We start from the raw sequence: 20,033 nt of genomic DNA, 5'->3' as shown, positions 1-20,033 counted from the left end.
GCTATTTATTATTATTATTATTATTTAGAAACATGTTGAAATAAAAATATCTGCAATAAAATTTTCAAATTAAGGAGAGAGCCCATTGCTTTTTCATTCTTAAGTTCATCCCTTTTCACATGGATGTGAATGGAATAGGGTTTGATAAAGAGTCAAAATCATAGGGTATAACTTTCAAGTTCTACATTTAAGTAAATGCATAAATTATTGGTGAGAGAAACTTTTGCAGAATGGAGTGCAAATGGTTTATGCATATCAATCAAAATTATAGCCTTTTTTCTTTCCAATCCACTTTCAATGAGGATGAATACCTCTAGGCTGCAGATTTTCTCTAGCTAGCTGCCTGCCAATATGGAATGCTTTCCTTTTCTTTCCTACTCGGTGTCTCAATATCAATGGAAACCAATTCCTATCTAACTATTTGAGGTGAGACACACTGAAAGCATTTTGAAATATTGAGATGGAATGTAGTGTGCTAGGCCTGCAAGCTTAGGCTTCTAAAAATACAAAATAGATTATTTGAAGATTTCCCTTTTTCTCTTTAAGCTGTCTCATAGCTTTTAAGTGGCTCATGTGCATTCAAAATTCTTTGTGTGTCGCCTACGTCTTATTTCAAAAATGTCATTCACTCTTTGAAAAAGCACAGATACTCTATCGTTAATTCTCAGATACTTAATAAATAACAAAATTCTCCCTTCTCTTTCTTTTTTTATTTCTTCATAAGATATCGACCTTCCTTAAAATTAGATAAGAAGACATATGCCGCCGCTTCTTAAAAATTACGCGAGCCTCTTTTTACATCTGATATTCCAAACACTTGTACTCTTTTGTCGACTTATTATCAAGTAATTATTGTATTTTAAAAAATAGACTATTTTTCTATTGACACGCGTGAAGTAGACCTGGCAAAATGGATAAAAATCCGTTAATCCGAACCGCATCTGACCCGTTTTAACCGACTTATAATTATCCGTTTGCTAAATGAGTAGAATATGGTTTTTCATTTTCATATCCGCCCCCTTAGCGGGTCGGGTTGGGTTTATCTGGCGTATATCCGCCAACTCGCTTACAAGCCTTCAACCCAAACGGCCAAACCCTTTAACCCAGCCAGGCGCAAGCCCAGTGAGCTCACAGCCCAAGTCCTCACACGGCCCACATGCCCTGCTCAGCGCCTCACTAGTCACTTCCCGCTCAAGCCCCCAACCTCTCCCGCAGTCCCACACTCCCGTCCCACTCCCAAATCCCAGGCTCCCAACCCAGCCCGACAAGAGACAGCCGCAACCCCTATTCAATTCGAGCAATCGAGCCCTAGAATCACAGATTCACAAGCCCCTAAATCTGATCAACCAGACAACCAGTAGCTGGAGAGGCGGAGCCTGGAGTTTATTACCAGAGAGCACCGCAGCCGCTGCCCTATTCGATTCTTCACCATGACGACTGACGATCCACGGCCCGCTAGCATCTTTGTTTGGACTTCAGAGAGCCAGCACGACGAGAGGAGAGAGTGAGAGACGGAGACCCTTCGGCCTTCAGTTCTTCTTTAGGCCTTTGTGAGTTCGTCGTGAACCCTTTGAGCTTCGAACCAGCAAGGCTGCAGCCTGCAGAAGCTTTTGCTACACAAACACAGCTACATATAACAGAATACCCTTCGTAAGTATTCTTCTTCTTCTTCTTCAGTTCTTCTACAGATCTAATAAATCTATCATTTGGTTCTGGCATTCAGATCCAATAAATCTGTCATTTGGTTTGATTAGCAACTTGTAGATTTATTCATAAAAGCTTTGAAATTATAATTAATTGCATGTCACCTCTTGCTGTCTGAATATTAGTTCATGGCTTCATGCTTAATTCATGCTGTGTCACTGTGTGTATGTATATAATAGTCAACAACAAAACAGACCATTATCAACACCATGCTTTTAAGTTTTAATATTTGATGGGCACATCAATTTCAAGCATCTTTACATCTTAAACATCATTATTGTCAACATATTGTTTCAATACTTTAAATTGAAAGTATAGCGCAAAACATGTTGGGAGAGGCATTGTGCTAATAAATTAAGAGGGTGTTTAGCTAATTGTCCACTTAAAAATGACTTTTTTTTTAGTATATTATGTCGAGGAAAAGAGTTACTCTTTCAAAGGAATATTTTTGTTTACTTTTTTTTAATTAAGATTTGTAAAATCAATAAAAAAAGATTTTAGAATTTGATATAATGCGGGTTTTTTTTTATGTTATTTCAATGAGATTATTAATAAATTTTATGAAAATTTTTATAATACACACAAACACGTACAATTCTAATAGCATCGTTTAATAATAAAATAAAAATAATAATGATAATTCTTTTGTGATATTTGTTATGGAGCTAGTAAATAGAAGAAAACACTCTTAATCAGATAAATTCACGAAAAATAATTCATATAGTCAATCTCACTTGGTATAACTTAAGACTTTTTGTTGTTATTGTAAGTATTATGGAACTGAAAGAGCAGGTCGTACCTCATCTAGTGTATCATCTTGTTTTGTTTGACTTTATTTGAATATTACTACACTAGTGCAAACTGCATTACTACACTAGCACAGGCTGCGCAGCTAGTGCTTCTATTTATCTTTGAAAATTATGTAGTCAATAAATTATTGTTTATTTGTTGTTTTAACTTGTTGTGTTGAATAAATTATTTGTAAATTTTTTTTCCAGTTTGATAGCTTGTAACTTTTGAGATGTTAATTAATAAGTTCAATTTATGTTATTCGATTCATAACTTAAATTATATTTTGAATTCTTTCATGATAGGCACACGAGGAGAAGAAGATGAAAGTTTTGATGTCACAAATGAAAGCATTTCAATTAATTCAAGACATTCAAATGATTTTGAAATTATTTGAAGGATGGGTTGAGATTTTTTTAGTTTGTTGATAGTTTTATTTTGAGAGATTCACACGATTTGAAAATAGTTGTATTTAAAGAAACTCACATGCTTTAAGAAATGTTTAGATTTTAGACTCACTCGAGTCACTCGATTTGAGTTTCTATTTTGAGTTAGATTGGGATTAATTTATTATGTTTTATTCCTTACATTTTTACTTGCATGAATCATAAGTTGTTAATTAGTATAAATGATTGAATGATTGATATCATATAGTTACTAAAAAAGTTAATACACAAACTAATCACAAGTTATCATATACAATTTAAATTATTATGACAAAAAAAAATTACTAATAAAATTATATTTGAGAATGGCGGATTATCCGCCCATCCGCCATGAATTATTCGACCCGAAACCGCCTAATCCGCTACTTAAACGAGTCGAATATGAATTATGATTTTTTCACCCGATAATCCGCCTTATCTGCCACGGATAAACCGACTCGATCCGCTTTGCCAGGTCTAGCGTGAAGTGAAAATACATTATTTGAAAAAGACTTTTTTTGTTTTTAACCACTAACTAGTTTGTACCAATTTTTTATTTATTTTTTATGACATAACTATATATCCCACGGCTTCTTTCTTTGGATTAGAAAAGATATCTAATAAGTTTGAGGGATAACCAAACTAATGAAAGGTATGAGTAACTTATTAAACCCATATATGCTACCATATTAAAACAAATTATGGTGATCTCAAACGTTGTCTTCAAAATCTCAAAAAGAATTATACCATAATTTTATTTTTTGAAGAATAAAAATATTAAGTGATTAATAACATTGATAGATTTAGATATCTTGGAACTATTATGCAAGCTGAAGGGGAAATTGAAAAATATGTAGGACGTAAAATTAAGACAGATTGATTAAAATGGAGGAGTGCGTCAGACATGCTATGTAATCGTAGAAAACCTTTAAAATTAAAAGAAGGGTTTTATTAAGACGGCTATAAGACTAGTTATACTTTACGGTTCGGAATATCGGGCAACTAGGAAATAACATGTATCAAAGAAGGTGGATGAATGATTTAACATTAAAAGATAAATTAAGAAATGAACATGTACAATAATTTAAGTAGAGCACCGGCTGACAACAAGATAAGGGAAATGCAACTTTGATGGTTTGAACATTTGGTAGAGCACCTATGAGAAGGAATGAGTTAGCTATTATTTCTGACATGAAAATGGATAGAGATAGACCTAAAATAACTACTTCAAATAAGATGGTGAGGAAGGATTTAATATCCCTTATTCTAGGCGGGAAATGATTCACGTAATTGACCGCAGTAAGTGGGACTTAAGGCTGATTGTTGTTGTTATTGATTTTATATCATTGAATAAATAAGTATATTGATTTTCTTTAGTTCATTACTTAAAAGTTTTTTTGACTGCACAATATTGGTTGTTGATCTTTTTATCTCCTAAAAAATCCACCAGCTATAAGATTTATCATCCTGTTGTCTCTTTTCTTGAATATCTCTCTTCATACTTCCATTTTAATCACTTAATTAATTCTTTTTTTAAAATTTTAAATTACACATTTATACTATTAATTAAGAGCAGAGAAAGCAATTTTTAAAAGGGTATATAAGTAGTTTAACAAAATAATTTTATTTTAAACACTTTAACAGTATTTTAGGGCCATTTACTTGTGAGCAATATTTTTTGTTTTTCAATTTTTATTTTTTCAAAGAATTATGAAAATTTTAACTTATTTTTTTTTTATTTTTTAAGACTCGTGTTAAAATTGTAGAAAATAAAAAATTTGTTTAAATGTGCAAAATAATTTTCTATTTTTTTTATTTTAAAATAATCACAAGAAAGCAAAAACTTTTTTTTTTTTTCAATTTTCCAAATTTTATATAAGTTAATATTTGGATCATGGATTTTGGGGCATGAATTCGAATTTGTGTGGATTTAAAAGAAATTTTATACATAATCTATATAAATTAAAGTCCAAGATCCGAATTTCATGCTCTCATGTGCAAAGTAAGAGTTGAAAATTTAGAAAAATAATGAAAAATGTTTTCCAAATTTTCTATATAAATTTGAGGTTGGTTTTCTGTTTGTTTTTATATAGTGAAAAAATATATTATAAAAACATGATTGTTTATGTTGCCAATTTTTTGTTTTTATTATTGGTTTTTAATTTTTTTGCGAAAAAATTGAAAATCAGAATTTATGGTTTTCAATTATTTTGACAATCAGCTGTTAAAAATTTAATACTTAGAAATAATTTTTTAGATTAAATCATTCATTATATATATATAATTTTAAATAAAACTAAATAAAATGATTATATGAATATAAATATAATTAAATAAAAATATACATTTAAAAAAATAATAATAATGAATTATAAAAGATTTTTTTTTCCAATTTTCAATTGTTATGTGCAATACGATTATTATAGTAATGTCAATTTTGAAAATATCAACACTGAATTTAGGTGGCTTGTCTATTGCTAACATATTTTGCGACCATTTTGAAAAATAAATGAAGTAAAGAAAATCAAACTATCGGTTCTTTGGCCCACTTTGTTAGAGGGTTTTAGGTTCAGAAGTACGATTGAAAATAGGAAAGGTAACCCCTTGATTCTTTTCAATGTGAATTAAAAGGCTAGCATCCTAAAACATTCCTTCTAAGAACGATTACTACTCTTATCTTGTATATGTCTCTCCTTTAAAAATATTTATTTTTCTAAAATTAAATTCTCAAAGATTTTGTAGGAAAAAAAAAATGACAGTATGTAGGAATTGGTCGACCACCCTCAAAGGCTGGTCACCTGTGCCTTTCTCTTGGGGAAGACTGGTCGATCATCCCCTAATGGGTGGTTGACTGCTTGTAGCAAGTTATCATCATTTTGTTATTCTTGGTTTTTTATTTTTTGATTTTTTTAAAAAAAATTAGAAAGCATGTGATCCCTAATCTTTTGAAAGATTTTCATAGAGTTTATACAGAAGCCTATATACCATGAAAATTGCACTACTTAATGGCCTTTCAAAATAAAAAATAAAAAACACATAGAAAAATAATAACAAAGAAAAAGTTTTTTGTGTTTTCAAAAATAATTGTTGCATTTGTTCAAGCATAGACTACCTACATACATTTTTAAAAGTGGGATCAAGTAACTTGTAGTTTGTAAAAATATTTTGAAGTCAAAATACGCAAAGCAGCTGAGCGTCTTAGTTAAAAAAATCATGAAAAATCAACATATTTTTTTAACAAGAAGATGATTTAAAAAAAAAAAAAAAAAAAACCCTCCAAATTAACAGAGCCTTCAAATGAATGAAATTTTATAAAAAAAAAATTATTTTCAACCCTAAAGTCACATCATGGTTGATCACTTTAAAAATAATTTATTTTATAAAATAAAATTAAGTTATTAACTTTTTTGGTGTGAGAATCGCAAACTTGTCTTGAAGACATTTGAAATTAAAGTAAAATCATTTTGAAAAATGTCCAAAAGCCGCATTGTGGACATTCATTTCAGAAAAAAAAAAAATCTTTTAAAAAAAATAATTCCTTAAAGAGAAAACCATAAAACAACATCATTCAATAATCAACAAATTCTACCAAATGCTCTAGAGGCTGTACAATCAAAAATTGACTTAGAATATCAAGAAAAGTCCAAAAAATAGCCAAAAGTAGCCCCTATACAAACTGAATGATTATACCTTAATGGTTGATCGACCGCCTACAAAAGGAAGACCAGTTGAACATGTCCTTGAGGCTTATCGACTGTTTGTATGCAATTTTCAATATTTCACAATTTTCATGCATGCTTCTATGAAATATATAGACACCTTAATTTTAATCAAACCTTTGTGAGAAAATTCGGTGTATTTAAAAATTGACTTTATATCCCAGGTGTATTAAAATGAGTCCCGGTCATTTTTAAATTGAGTCATTGTCTTTAAATCGAGTCTCGATCATTTTTAAATTGAGTCCCTGTTCTTAAATCAAGTCCCGGGTATTTTAATTGATTCCCAATATTTTTCAAATTTGAATCTTTTATCTTTAGGGTCCCTATATTTTTTAAATTGAGTCTGGACGATTTAGATTGAGTCTTTCAAAATTTTAATTGAGTCCCAAAATTTTTAGATCGAGTATTTGTTTTTATTTTTATTTTTGGGCTTTATGTTGGTAAGAAAACAAAAAGAAAATAAATAAAAATAATAAAAAAGAAACAATGGGAGGGGCAACTCCTCGGGTTTTCCCTCACACTCCCTCCTTCTGTAAAATCCCATCTCACGCGCACACTTAGCGGAGGCAGAAAAACGGCCGCGGGGTCTAGGGCTCTCCACTGTTCATCTTCTCTCACCCTCAAGCCATACACCATCTCTCCATATCTCTCTCTCTTCCCTCTCCTCATCTCTCGCCCACTTTGCAAAAACACACCGCGGGAAGTCTGAAAGTCCAGCACCATTCTCACCATTATCACCGCAACACCAACCTCTATTCCCATCTCCATCTCGTCGAACCACCACGGCGAGCTCCATACCTCCTCTCCATCACTCTTCATCTCTCTCGCTCACCCACACCTTCACGCCGCTGGAGGACCCGAACCGACCATCAATCCTTACCGTCGTCGTTGCTCTCTGTAACCGTCACAGCCAGCGCACTAGTAGCACCAACAAGACGTCGCCACCGCCGTCGCTCATCGCCTCATAGCCACCCTGCCTCCATCCATCTCGCACAACTATGATCCCCCATCTCTGTTATCACTCCCCTGAGCACACAACAGTAGATCCGAGCCCCATTTGCAGCAGCCACCCCCCACAATAGCAGCCAGCCTCCGACCACGCACAGCAACCATCGTCACGGCCACCTGGCCATCTGCTCTGTCGTCGCCCCCAGCCATCACTGTCGCCGTTGATTCCTCACGGCCTCACTGCAGCATCGTAACAGCTGCCCTGCCCCATCTCCAACCAACATCACTGTCACCAACCCGGCCGCTGCTCACGGCCACGATACTAGCACAACCTCACTCCAGATTTTTCTTTCCATTGCGGAGGTAAGAATTTTATTGTTTAATATTTAAATGTAATAATTTTTGTGGTCGTGTATTATTAAGTAGGTAATATTCAAGTTGTATACTTAATATTTAGGATTTTGAATTATCATTATATAGGTTTCTCATTATTAATATGGTAAGTTATTATTAAGGTATTATTATTATTTATTATGATAATTTATTATTAGAGTATCATTATTATGTAGAAAGGTAGTTTACTATTACGATATTTTATTAAGTATTGTGGTAGATTATTATTATGGTATAATTCTTATTATGGTAGTATATATGATATTATGACATTTCATTATTGTTATTATATTTATATTTAGTATTTCATATTATATTATTTTTAGTATTTAAGTACATTATAGTGTCTTAGTATGGTATGTTTAGTATTACACATTATTATATTAGTTTATTTCTACAGTAGTTTATTATGTAGTTTATTATCATGATATTTTATTATGTATTATTATGGTAATTGTTATGTTATTAAGTAGTTTACTATTATGATATTGTACTATGTATATTAGTATGGTGTTATTATGATATTATATACTACTATTAAAGTATTGCGTTGTGTTATTAACATAATATTATTAGTACAAGGTTGTTAATATATTAATATGTTTTTATTGTTGTTACTGTTATTTCTGTTTTATTATTACAAATATTAAATATGTTTAGTGTTTTTGTTTCTTTGGTATATTTATATTTTGTATTATGTATTATTTATTTTAGTGTGTGTATATCCCTATGATTGCAACAAAAAGGGTACGGGCCTTTTAAGCCTTACTACCCCAGTTCTAAGGGAATATATATTTTATGTACATTTTTTGTGTAATTTATTTCGTTGCATGTGCATTTCATAATTCACGAAAGGGAGTAATTTTAAAAACTTATTAAATTTAATTAGAGGGGTAATTTTTGATTAGTTAGGTACCGTTCATAAGAACGGGTGCATAGGGGTGCTCATATCTTTCCCTCGCGTAATTGAACTCCTGATCCTTGTTTTGATAACGCAGGCCGATTCTACCCTTAATTGGGTAGTAATCAAGTGTTCTAACCACACTAAAAGGTTAATGGCGATTCCATTACACCATTTTCCCGAAAATTCAAAATCACCTTTTTCATTCGCCTCGTTCCAGGTCGGGACGTCGCGAGAAAATCAGAACACAAATATATTATATGTCCATCCTTGATGACACGCTACACACTCCATTTTGTTCAAGGGCTTTATATAACAAAATTTGTTTTTTTTTTAATTAAATCTTTAGTGCCCTCTTGGGTGTTTTCCTAGGTAGAATTTGTCATTCAATTTCAAATTTGTACATGGATTTTGTAAATATTCATTAATACAATGAAAATGGAAAAATGCATGGAAAATAAAAATAAGAAACCTGAATACATGGAAAATAGAAAAAAATAGAAAAAATTAAAGTTTAGTGGGCTAGTTCCATGCTTTCACCTGCACACACATCACATGATAGTTTTTAGTTGATAAATCATAATAAAAAACTAGTTTGTATGAAATTTGATTGAACAATTAAAAATTGATTGAACAATTGAAGTTAATCAACAAATTAGTTTTAAGTTTGATTGATCAATTATAATTGATTGATTAATCAAACTTAATTGAATTGTTCTCTTCTAGCTTATAAATAGAGAATTTCAGAAAAGTCATTAGGGGGAACTATTAAGAAGAAACATTGGAGAGACAACTTTGTGAGACAAATTAAAAAAGAACAAATTGAATAAAGAAAGTTGAAAAAAGAAAAAGAAAAGTTGAGAGTTGAAAGATCGAGGTTCGAAGAAGAGAAGTTAGAAGATGGTATATTGGAAATTTGCTAGGTTCTGGTTAGCAAAAGTAAGAGCAAAAGAAGGATATTTGGGAAAGGTAGCTAAAAAAAAAAGAAGGAGGCTAGTAGATTTGCGGATTCAAAAGACAGAGGTTAGTTCTTTCAATTTTGTTTAATTCTATTTCAATTTCTGGCATGATTAAAAATGCAGAATTTTAAGTTGAAGGTTTTGTAATTTAAGTTTGGATGTGAGGAGAATCTTTAAATATAATTCAACTTGATTTGAAAAACTTAAAAATTTCCCCAAAATTCACTAAACATATTTAGATATTTGACTTAGATCCAAAAGCCTAGACTCGATAACCCGAATACCCATAATCCAATAACTCGGGCCCAGATTACTTAAAATCCAACTCAGGATTAGTCTAAGACCAAGACTACTAGTTCATTGACTTAGGATTAGTTTAAAGACCAATCAATGAGTAATAATTAGGTTAACTAACCGTACATAGGAAAATAATAGGTTAGTGACGACTCCATCAAACCTTCAATATTATCCCTCGCTATTTCGGACCTTTCTCTAAAACGATGTAACAATATGCCAATGTTAGAAATCAAAATGCATACGTGGGAAAATGAGTAGAAAAGATTTTTAAAATTATTTAGAAAAATTACATTTTTTTGAAATAAATGGTACCAAAATTGTGAAACCTACATGTTTTTCTTCACAAAAACACTAAACACATCACCTTACACAAATCCTAATCCAAAACATTGAACTATATTAAAACCACAATAATATTCATTTATGCATGCAAATCATGAAATTTTATTATGCAAAAAACACTTATAAAAGAGAGAACATTAAGGGAGAGACAATGAGTGACATCTTTTAAAAACAAAATAAAGATCTCCTTCTAACAAATACAAATTGTAATGTTTATTCTGTAGTAAACTCTCTTTTCCCCTTAGTTAGACATGCCCAAAATGATCCTGTTAGCATATCTTCCTAAGTTACCCTTGTATACCATTATATCTTCCTAAAGTTACCCTTGTAGTCTGCCTCCTTTAGCTATAAAAGGATGGCCTCTTGTACAGTGTTTATATATACAATCTAGAGTTTCTCCCTTTTAACATGGTATCAGAGCCTAGGGTTTTTTAACCAACTTTTTTTTTTCCTTTTTCTCCACCGCCATCCGCTTAAGCCCTCCTTCTACCTGTTTCTGGCAACCGCAGCAGTACCCCTCATCAATCTTTTGGCTACCTCTCGGTGTTCTCTCGGCTTCTCGGTGTTGCCATTATTTTATTTTTTTTTGGCGTGTTATCGTCGCTGCTCTCCCATGCACGTAGTCTTCTCTCGGTTCGTCACCATTTCAGTCTCTTGGTTTATCACCATCTCAGTTCGCCACCATCTCGGTTCGCCACCATCTCGGTCTCTATGAACTCGATCGCAACTCGCCTCTGTTCCTCCTTCTCTGGCATTTGTTCATGCTCTGTTCTCTGCGGCAGCCCCCCTCAGCTCTCTCTTTCTCCGGCATCGTCTTAGTTCTCCGACTTCTCGTGGACTCTATTGCTGCAACTCTCAGTTCTTAGTCATCTCGGTCTCATGGCCTTCTTGAATTTCCAGCGGCGTCCTTATTGATTCTCCGATGACGTTCTTGATTCTCCGACGTTTTTGATTCTCTCGTCTATTAGCGTCGTCTCTTCGGCTTCGTTTCTCCGGTAGTAGTAGCAGCAGTTCCGCTGTTGCAACATCTGGTGGTGCCTCCGCATGGTCGGCAGGCTGAAGTACCGGTCTCTGCTCTAATTTTGAGCCACAGCAACCCCACCGGCACTAGAGAAGCTCCCCCCCTTTAACTGATGTTGCTCACACTATAAAGATTATTTTGAATGGCTTTAACTACAATGCATGGGCTCAACAAATGTCAGTTTTTTTGATTGGTTAGCGATTATGGCTTTTTGTCACCGGAACAAAACCAAAACCCACCAAAACCACCACGCAATCCATAGAAGAGTTTAATGAGGCTCTTGATGAATGGGAAAGTACTCATTATAAGATCTTTTCCTGGTTTATTAATACATCAGTTCCTACTATTCAGAGTCTACTTCCTAAGTTTCGTAATGCCAAACTTGCTTGGGTTTTTTTGGCAAAACGATACAACTGTGGCAGTGATGCTGCTCTCGAGTTTTAGTTGGAAACGAGGCTTTCTCAGATGTGTCAAGAACCTGGATAGTCTATTGTTGAGTTTCATGCTTAGGTTAGTGGCATTTGGGATCAGCTTTCTCAAGATAACCCTATTTTTTCTGATGTGCAGTCAATTAAGCTTTTTGCTGCATATCAGGATCGTCGTCAGTTCCTATACTTTTTTATGTACATCTGGGATGAATTTAAGAATACTTGAGCTTCTTTGTTACATCGATCTCCTCTTCCTACACTTGAGGTTGCTCTTGCGGAACTTATGTGACGCCCCGAAACCCGCCAAGTGGGGCCCAGGTGCCACGTGTTCCAATCACCTGCATCTGATACCATAATTAACATGCACGTAACGGAGCATAAGTAAATAACCTCAAATAAATACCAGAGTTCTATATAACAACCCAAAAACGAACACTACAACATCCAGATAGCCATATCCACAACCAGTATTTAAAACATAACCCAGTACAAATACATCTGTATATATATACCAGTATCTCACAATACCCCAAAAAGAAACCACCAAATACAATCCCAGCCTAGGCCTTCAAACCCGGTCTCTAGAAGAACCTGAAAAATTGTTAATCCACTAGGATTAGACACTTTTCTGTAAGGGTGGAATAAATTATAATAGTTTGTGACAACTGAGTTTTAATATTTACATATCAAAATAAATTGTTTCTCACATAATATCAATAACAACTGAGAAAATGTACCATTAATAACATCCCCAACATCCAATATCATACACACATCCAATATGCACAAGTACATAATTTTTATGCAGGCGAAAGTCCCCAAGGATAGGGAAGATTACCCGCCCATACAAGTAGCTTCCATCTGCTCTAGTACTAAAAACTACCTATTAGAGCACTCACCTTACTCAGTAAGCCCTCAGGTAAAGAATTACCTCGCCGCTAGTATACACATCTTTATTATTTTAAAGGCAAAGGTTTTCGAGGATCGGGATGTCTACCTACTCATACAAGTAGCATCCCTTTGCACTGATACCAAGAAACTACCTAACAGAGCACTCGCCTTTCTAAGCAAGCCCCCGGTGGTATGTTTACCTCGCCGTATGCACACACATGCATTCACAATATGCTATACTATTATTTTTATGCTATAACTAAATTCACATGCGCACAACACATCCACACAGGAATCATGCATCTCATACTTCATCTTCCAATGTCCTCAGTATGTGGCCCACACAGAACAACTGCGTACATGTCAGTACGTGGCCCACACAAGCACTTACGTACTTCTTATCTACACGTGGCCTACACAGAGTACATAACATGGCCCACACAGGCGCCATTATTCACACATGATATAACGTGGTCCACACAGGCGCCACTACCCACACAAGGTACATAACATGGCCCACACAGGCGCAATTATCCACACAGGATATAACGTGGCCCACACAGACGCCATTACCAACACATGGTAAATAACATGGCCCACACAGGCACCATTATCCACACAGGATATAACGTGACCCACACAGGTACCACTATTCACCAGTATCCAATCCCCATGACCTACCCGTCATACATCAGTAGAATAAGCCCCTTGACCTGCTAATGTCCTACCCCATATAAATGACAATATGACAAGCTCCTCGACCTGCCAACATCATATCATGATTTATATCTAGGCAATATAACAACCTCCTCATGCCAACATTATATTGAGATGCATACGAATAACCAAACCAGTTAGTTCACATAGACGCATCAATGCATTTCCACACAGGAATCCAACAGATCAATTCATTTCCCACACAGTATCTAACAGATCAATACATTTCCACACAGGAGTCAAACATAACAATTCATTCATCATGTCATAATCATTCCAAACATTTCCACATGCAAACCCAAATACCACAGTAATTCATATTCAATTTATTAGGAAAAATTACTCTCATTTCACACAAATTTAATATCATATGCAATTATCTCAAATATAAATCTTAAACAAAATCATTATTCTCTAGTACTTAGACGGTTCTAAAAATCATATAGATAAATAATAGATTTCATACGCTTGTAAATAATCGGCTCACCTTAATAAAATACTAATATAAATTTATTCCCCCTTACTTGATTCCCTGAATCACGCTTGCAGGGCTCCCAAAATTATACCCACGCCGCTCACCCAAACCCTGATTCAATCAAATCAATCCCAATAAAATATTATTTTAACATTTCCTAATTTACAATAATTAAATACCAATTAATTTCTAAATAACTCATTTATCCTAGTTTTGGGGCTATTCCCACAATGATCCCACGAAAAATCTGCTCCGTTAGACTTGTAGAGAATCATCCCTAGATTCTCGTGGTGGTGTTTGATTATCAATTTGACTTAAAATTTAAGAAAAATTAAGACAAGAATGAGAATTTGCCTCACCCCAAGAGATATGTCCATGTTATTCCTACGACAAATCCACTTTGGTAGATATGTCGGTAGCGGAGAATGGAGTCTAATGGTATTTTTGGATTTTCAATTGGGCAAGAATCCGCCACGAAATCGTAGAAAGAAGAGGAGTGGAGAACGTGAGCTAAGAGAATTTTTTTTTCTTTCTTTCCCTACTGCTCTGTGCGTGAGAAGGAGTTTTTTTTTTTTTTTTTCTTTCATTCTTTCTTTCCTCTCCTGCTTCTCCAGGAAGTTAACCACTAAATTTCCTTTTTTTTTTCTTTTATCCTTTATCCTTACCTTTCCTTTTATATATACTTATATATATATATATATATATATATATATATATGTAGTAACCGGGAAAAAATATATATATATAATAATAACATAATAAAATAAAATTAATTAATTACATTAACAAGTAAAATAAATAATATGATAAGGAACAAATATATATATATATATATATATATATAAATATTAAAGCATGTATATATATATATATGTGTGTGTGTGTGTGTGTGTGTGTGTGTATATATATATATAAAGTATAAAAGCTTCTTCAAGAAGCTACACTTTAATAAATGTTTACTATTATATATATATATATATATATATACAAAATAACACAAGCTTCTTTAAGAAGCTTTGAGTTCATTCTCTCTCTCTCTCTTTCTTCTCCCTCTCTCCTACGACTCTCTCTCTCTTCAATTCCGGGCTAGTTTTACGCCGGATCGACAAACCGAAGCCACCACGACGCTCCTGGCGAAGTTCTCTACAAGTCTGCCAGAGTGGATCGTCAGGGAAACGAAGTTGGATTTCATCCCAAATCCAAGGTAAGACTTTATATTCAATATTTGGATTTTTGGCAGTTGAAAAAAATGATATACGCGTAAAAATACTAAACTTTAATACTGAAAATTTTCAGTTCCAGGGTATTGATTGGGAACGTTGGGAATCATCCCTAAGTTGAGGTAAGACTTTTTAAGTCGAATTTGACTTAGTGGTAGTTATAGAAAATGTTGTACGTACGAAAATACTAAACTTTAATTCTGCGAGTTTTCATTTTCAGGGTATTGAGTTGAGAACCTTGTGGGTACGGGGAAGATTTTCTTAGGGGCTTTTCAGGAATCAGGTAAGGGGATAAACTAAGCTAGTTTTGTTTTGAGAAAATGTATGTATATATATATAGCATCTGGTTTCAGGAAAAATAAATATATTTATATATATGATTTATATTTGGAAAATACTGTTTAAATGATGATATGTTGAATACGTAGAAAATTTGTTTAGTGTGGCATAAGTATAAAAATGTTATGAAATACTGTTTTTTTTTTGAATGGGGACGATATGGATTTCTATGATGGAAAACTGGCGTACGGGCCGAGATATTTTTATATGTATATGTGATTTGCCGGCATATGGGCCGTGCTATGTGGATGAGATTTGCCGACGTACGGGCTGTGTTATGTGATTTGCCAGCGTACGGGCTGTGCTATGTGATTTTCCAGCGTACGGGCTGTGCTATGTGATTTGCCGGCGTACGGGCCGTACTATGTGGTTTGCTAGCGTACGGGCTGTGCTATGTGATTTGCCGGCGTACGGGCCGTGCTATGTTAAAATGTGTAATACCGGCATACGGGCTAATGATTTTTATGATACACGTATATATGTGAAATGATATGATTGATGTGAAAATAAATGATATGAGATATTTATGTATCACGGTTTTAGTATATGTATATGATATCAGAACCTGGTTGGCTTGGTCTAGGCTAGCACTTGCACGGTACCGTTGCTATGTGTCCATGGTCCTCGTGATCATGATATCTGTGTTAACGCCGCTGTACGGAGTGGTGTGAGATTGGATGGTCGATGTGGTTATTTTCAAGAAGTGTGCTGTAATCGCCCCTGGTGTACAGACCAGTCTGGGTAGACCCATCGGACCTACAGACTACTGTTTGACTTGACAGTGGTCGGCCAACCATTGTTAGGTCCCGCCTTCGGGCCACACAACCTAGTCATGTGGGGGTAATACATGACAACAGCCAGCTAACCTACCAGGATTGTTTTTATGTTATTATTATTATGATATGAGATGAGAAATGTTTATGAAAAGGCAGTATGTTCTGCCATGTTTTGATATGCATATGTTTTCTCAGATTTGATAAACAGTATTAAATATGTTATGTATGGTATATGTAGAATACAGAATACTCATGTTGCCACACACTGGTATTAGTGCCATGTTTTGATATGCATATGTTTTCTCAGATTTGATAAACAGTATTAAATATGTTATGTATGGTATATGTAGAACACAGAATACTCATGTTGCCACACACTGGTATTAGTTTATTTCCCTTACTGATAGGTGTCTCACCCCTAAATCTTATTAACTTTTCAGGAGCCCCGGATAGGAGAGCGGGAAAAGCCCCGCTGATATAGTACGGTCTATCTACCCTTTTTGAAGGGTAAGTTTTGTAGGGACAGTTAGATTTTGTGGGAAATGTCCCTAGGTTTTATTTTTGGGATGTATATATGAAAATACAGTGATTGTAGTAACTCTGGTATATTGTGGTATATGGTATTGAGATGTACATGTTTGTATATTTTCTGCTGCTAGGGCTTCTGCTTGATGCTTTGATATATCTCTGGTGCCCACGGGCCTAGGTGGATTGTGACCTGCTGAGCTGGAATGTAAGATGTGATGATACTTTATATAAAAAAAAATATATGCGAAAAAGGAGCAGGTCGTTACAATATATATCCAAAATCCTCAAATTTCTTAATTTAATTAATTTTCTTAATAATAATTAATTAATTAATAATAATTTTTTAATTATTATTATTATTATTATTATTATTATTATTATTATTATTTTTTGGTCGTTATAGCTTATTTCTAAGGAGACACGACAACAGACTCGTCGGGTTCAATCTACCGATATGGTCATGGCTATTGCTCTTTCTAGCTCCTCTACTCCTGCTATGGCCATTGCTTCTTCTAGACTATGCCGTTTCAATGGCCAGTGCCACTATTGTAAGGAAGACGTCACCATATTTCCGATTGTCCTAAGAAGAAGGCCAAGGATGCTAGGGATGTTCTCAAGGTTAAGGCATTTTCCTCTTCCAGGCCTGTTGTTGCTGTCTCCACCAGCTCCTCAGTTTCTACTCCATCTTCTGCACCTCCTTTGTCGTCTCTTTCTGTAACTGACCTTGAGGCAATTATCACCCAGGTTCTATCCCGTACTTCTACTACCTTATCAGTCTCCACAGGTACCTCTACACGTTGGTTTATTGATTCTGTCTATTGCAATCATATGACCTCTGATTCCTCTTTAGTGATGCATAAGCAGTCTTAAGTTACCCTTGTATACCCTTGTATCTTCCTAAGTTACCCTTGTAGTCTGCCTCCTTTAACTATAAATGGATGGCCCCTTGTACAGTGTTTATATATACAATCTAGAGTTTCTCTCTTTTAACAAATCCTATACATGGTTTATTGCAAAAGGGAGGGAAAAAGTTAAAATTTTAAATTTAAATTCAAAATTATCAACAAGAAACTACTTGTGTCCTAACTTAACACCTGACATGTGGCAACAATTAGGGCACATGGTACGTCCAAATCCATCAATCAATCAGAAGAAAGAAATTCAAAATTTGAATTTCAACAAAATTGATCAATTGCCCTATGGAGTGTAACGACCTGGATTTTTAAATGAAATTTAAATAACAAAGAAAAGGGAATGGGAAAAAGAAACAGAAGGAAGCTACCAAGCTTCATCGACGAACATAGGGTTTCGTCGACGAAGGCTTTAAGAATTTCGTCGATGAACACAGGGCCTCGTCGATGAGAAAATACCGAGAAGGGTTTTGAGGCAGCCTGAATTTCATCGACGAATACAGGGTTTCGTCGACGAAATTTGTGAAGGACTCGTCGACGAAGAATGGGCTCGTTGATGAAATCCTCTGTTTTATATATACGAAAATCCAAAATTTTATCTTATGAAAGAAGCCATCACTCTCTTCTCTCTCTCCCCTTCGGCTCTCTCTCTCACTTTCTCTCTCTCATCATTTGTGGGCCAGATATACTTTGGATCGACAATTCGAAGTCACCACGACGCTCCTGGCGGAGTTCTCTCCAAATCTGCAGGAGCAGATCGTGGGAGAAAGCTAGTTGGAAATCATCCCAGAGTTGAGGTAAGGCTTTTTAAGCCATATTTGGTCTTACGTTAGTTAGAAGAAATGTTGTGCGTATGAAAATACTAAAGTTTAATACTGGGGGTTTTCGTATTGGTCAGGGAACCCCTCAAGTGTTAAACTTGAATGCTTTTGGGTGAAAACTTTCTACTCAATACTTGGGTTTTTGGCAGTTGAAGAAAATATTGTATACTTCGAAATACTGAACTTTAATTCTGAGATTTTTCATTTTCAGGGTGTTGAGTTAGGAACTCTGCGGGTGCGGGACAGTTTTATTAGGGGCTTTGCAGGAATTAGGTAAGGGGATAAACTAAGCTAATTTTTGTTTTTGAGAAAATGCTTATATATATATATATATATATATATATATATATTTATCATTTGATTTATGGAAAATGTATATGTTTATATATATATATATACATATATGTTTTATATTTGTAAAATACTGTGAAAATGATTGTATGTTGAATATGTAAAAAATCTATTGTGTGGCATGAGTAAAAATGTTGTGAAATAATATTTTTCTGGGAATGTGGATGATATGGATTTTTATGATGGAAAATCGGCGTACGGGCCGAGATTTTTATGTGATTTGCCGGCGTACGGACCGTGCTATGTGATTGTGATTTGTCAGCGTATGGGCTATGCTATGTGACTGTGATTGCCGGCGTACGGGCCGTGCTATGAGACGTGATTTGCCGGCATACGGGCCGTGCTATGTGATTACTGTTTGCTAGCGTACGAGTTGTGCTCTGCGTAGCTGGCGTACGGGCCGAGCTATGATAAAATGTGTAATACCGACGTACGGGCTGATGATTTTCATGATACATGTATATATGTGAAATGATATGATTGATGTGAAAATAAATGATATGAGATATTTATGTATCACGGTTTCAGTATATGTATATGATATCAGAACCTGATTGGCTTGGTTTAGGCTAGCACTTGCACGATACCGTTGCTATATGTCCATGGTCCTCGTGATCATGATATTTATGTTAACGCCGCTGTACGGAGTGGTGTGAGATTGGATGGTCGATGTGGTTATTTTCAAGAAGTGTGATGTTATCACCCCTGGTGTACGGACCAGTCTGGGTAGACCCATCGGACCTACATACTAGACTATTGACTTGGCAGTGGTCGGCCAACCATTGTCAGGTCCCGCCTTCGGGCCACACAACTCAGTCATGTGGGGGCAATACATGACAACAGCCAGCTAACCTACCAGGATTGTTTTATGTTATTATTATTATGATATGAGATGAGATATGTTATGAAAATACAGTATGTTCTGCCATGTTGATATATATATATATATATATATATATATATATATATGTTTTCCCAAATTTGATGAAACAGTACTAAATGTGTTATATATGATATATGTTGAATACGAATTACTCATGTTACCACACACTAGTATTAGTTTATTTCTCTTACTGAG

At 34.6% G+C, this 20,033-nt stretch overlaps 2 long non-coding RNA genes across 2 annotated transcripts; both read left to right on the top strand.

Moving 5' to 3' along the window:
* Nucleotides 1-1,219: 1,219 nt before the first annotated feature.
* On the top strand, nucleotides 1,220-3,059 carry LOC131155553 (uncharacterized). The gene is made up of 2 exons (XR_009136837.1): nucleotides 1,220-1,650; nucleotides 2,799-3,059. It is a non-coding gene; the product is annotated as an uncharacterized LOC131155553 (long non-coding RNA).
* Nucleotides 3,060-15,074: 12,015 nt separating this feature from the next.
* On the top strand, nucleotides 15,075-16,910 carry LOC131155713 (uncharacterized). The gene is made up of 4 exons (XR_009136886.1): nucleotides 15,075-15,213; nucleotides 15,306-15,351; nucleotides 15,450-15,512; nucleotides 16,785-16,910. It is a non-coding gene; the product is annotated as an uncharacterized LOC131155713 (long non-coding RNA).
* The last annotated feature ends 3,123 nt before the right edge of the window (nucleotides 16,911-20,033 follow it).

The sequence above is a fragment of the Malania oleifera genome, chromosome 5 (genome assembly GCF_029873635.1).
Source record: "Malania oleifera isolate guangnan ecotype guangnan chromosome 5, ASM2987363v1, whole genome shotgun sequence".
In the NCBI taxonomy this organism is placed as follows: Eukaryota; Viridiplantae; Streptophyta; class Magnoliopsida; order Santalales; family Ximeniaceae; genus Malania; species Malania oleifera.
This window is presented reverse-complemented; position numbering and strand designations above follow the sequence as displayed.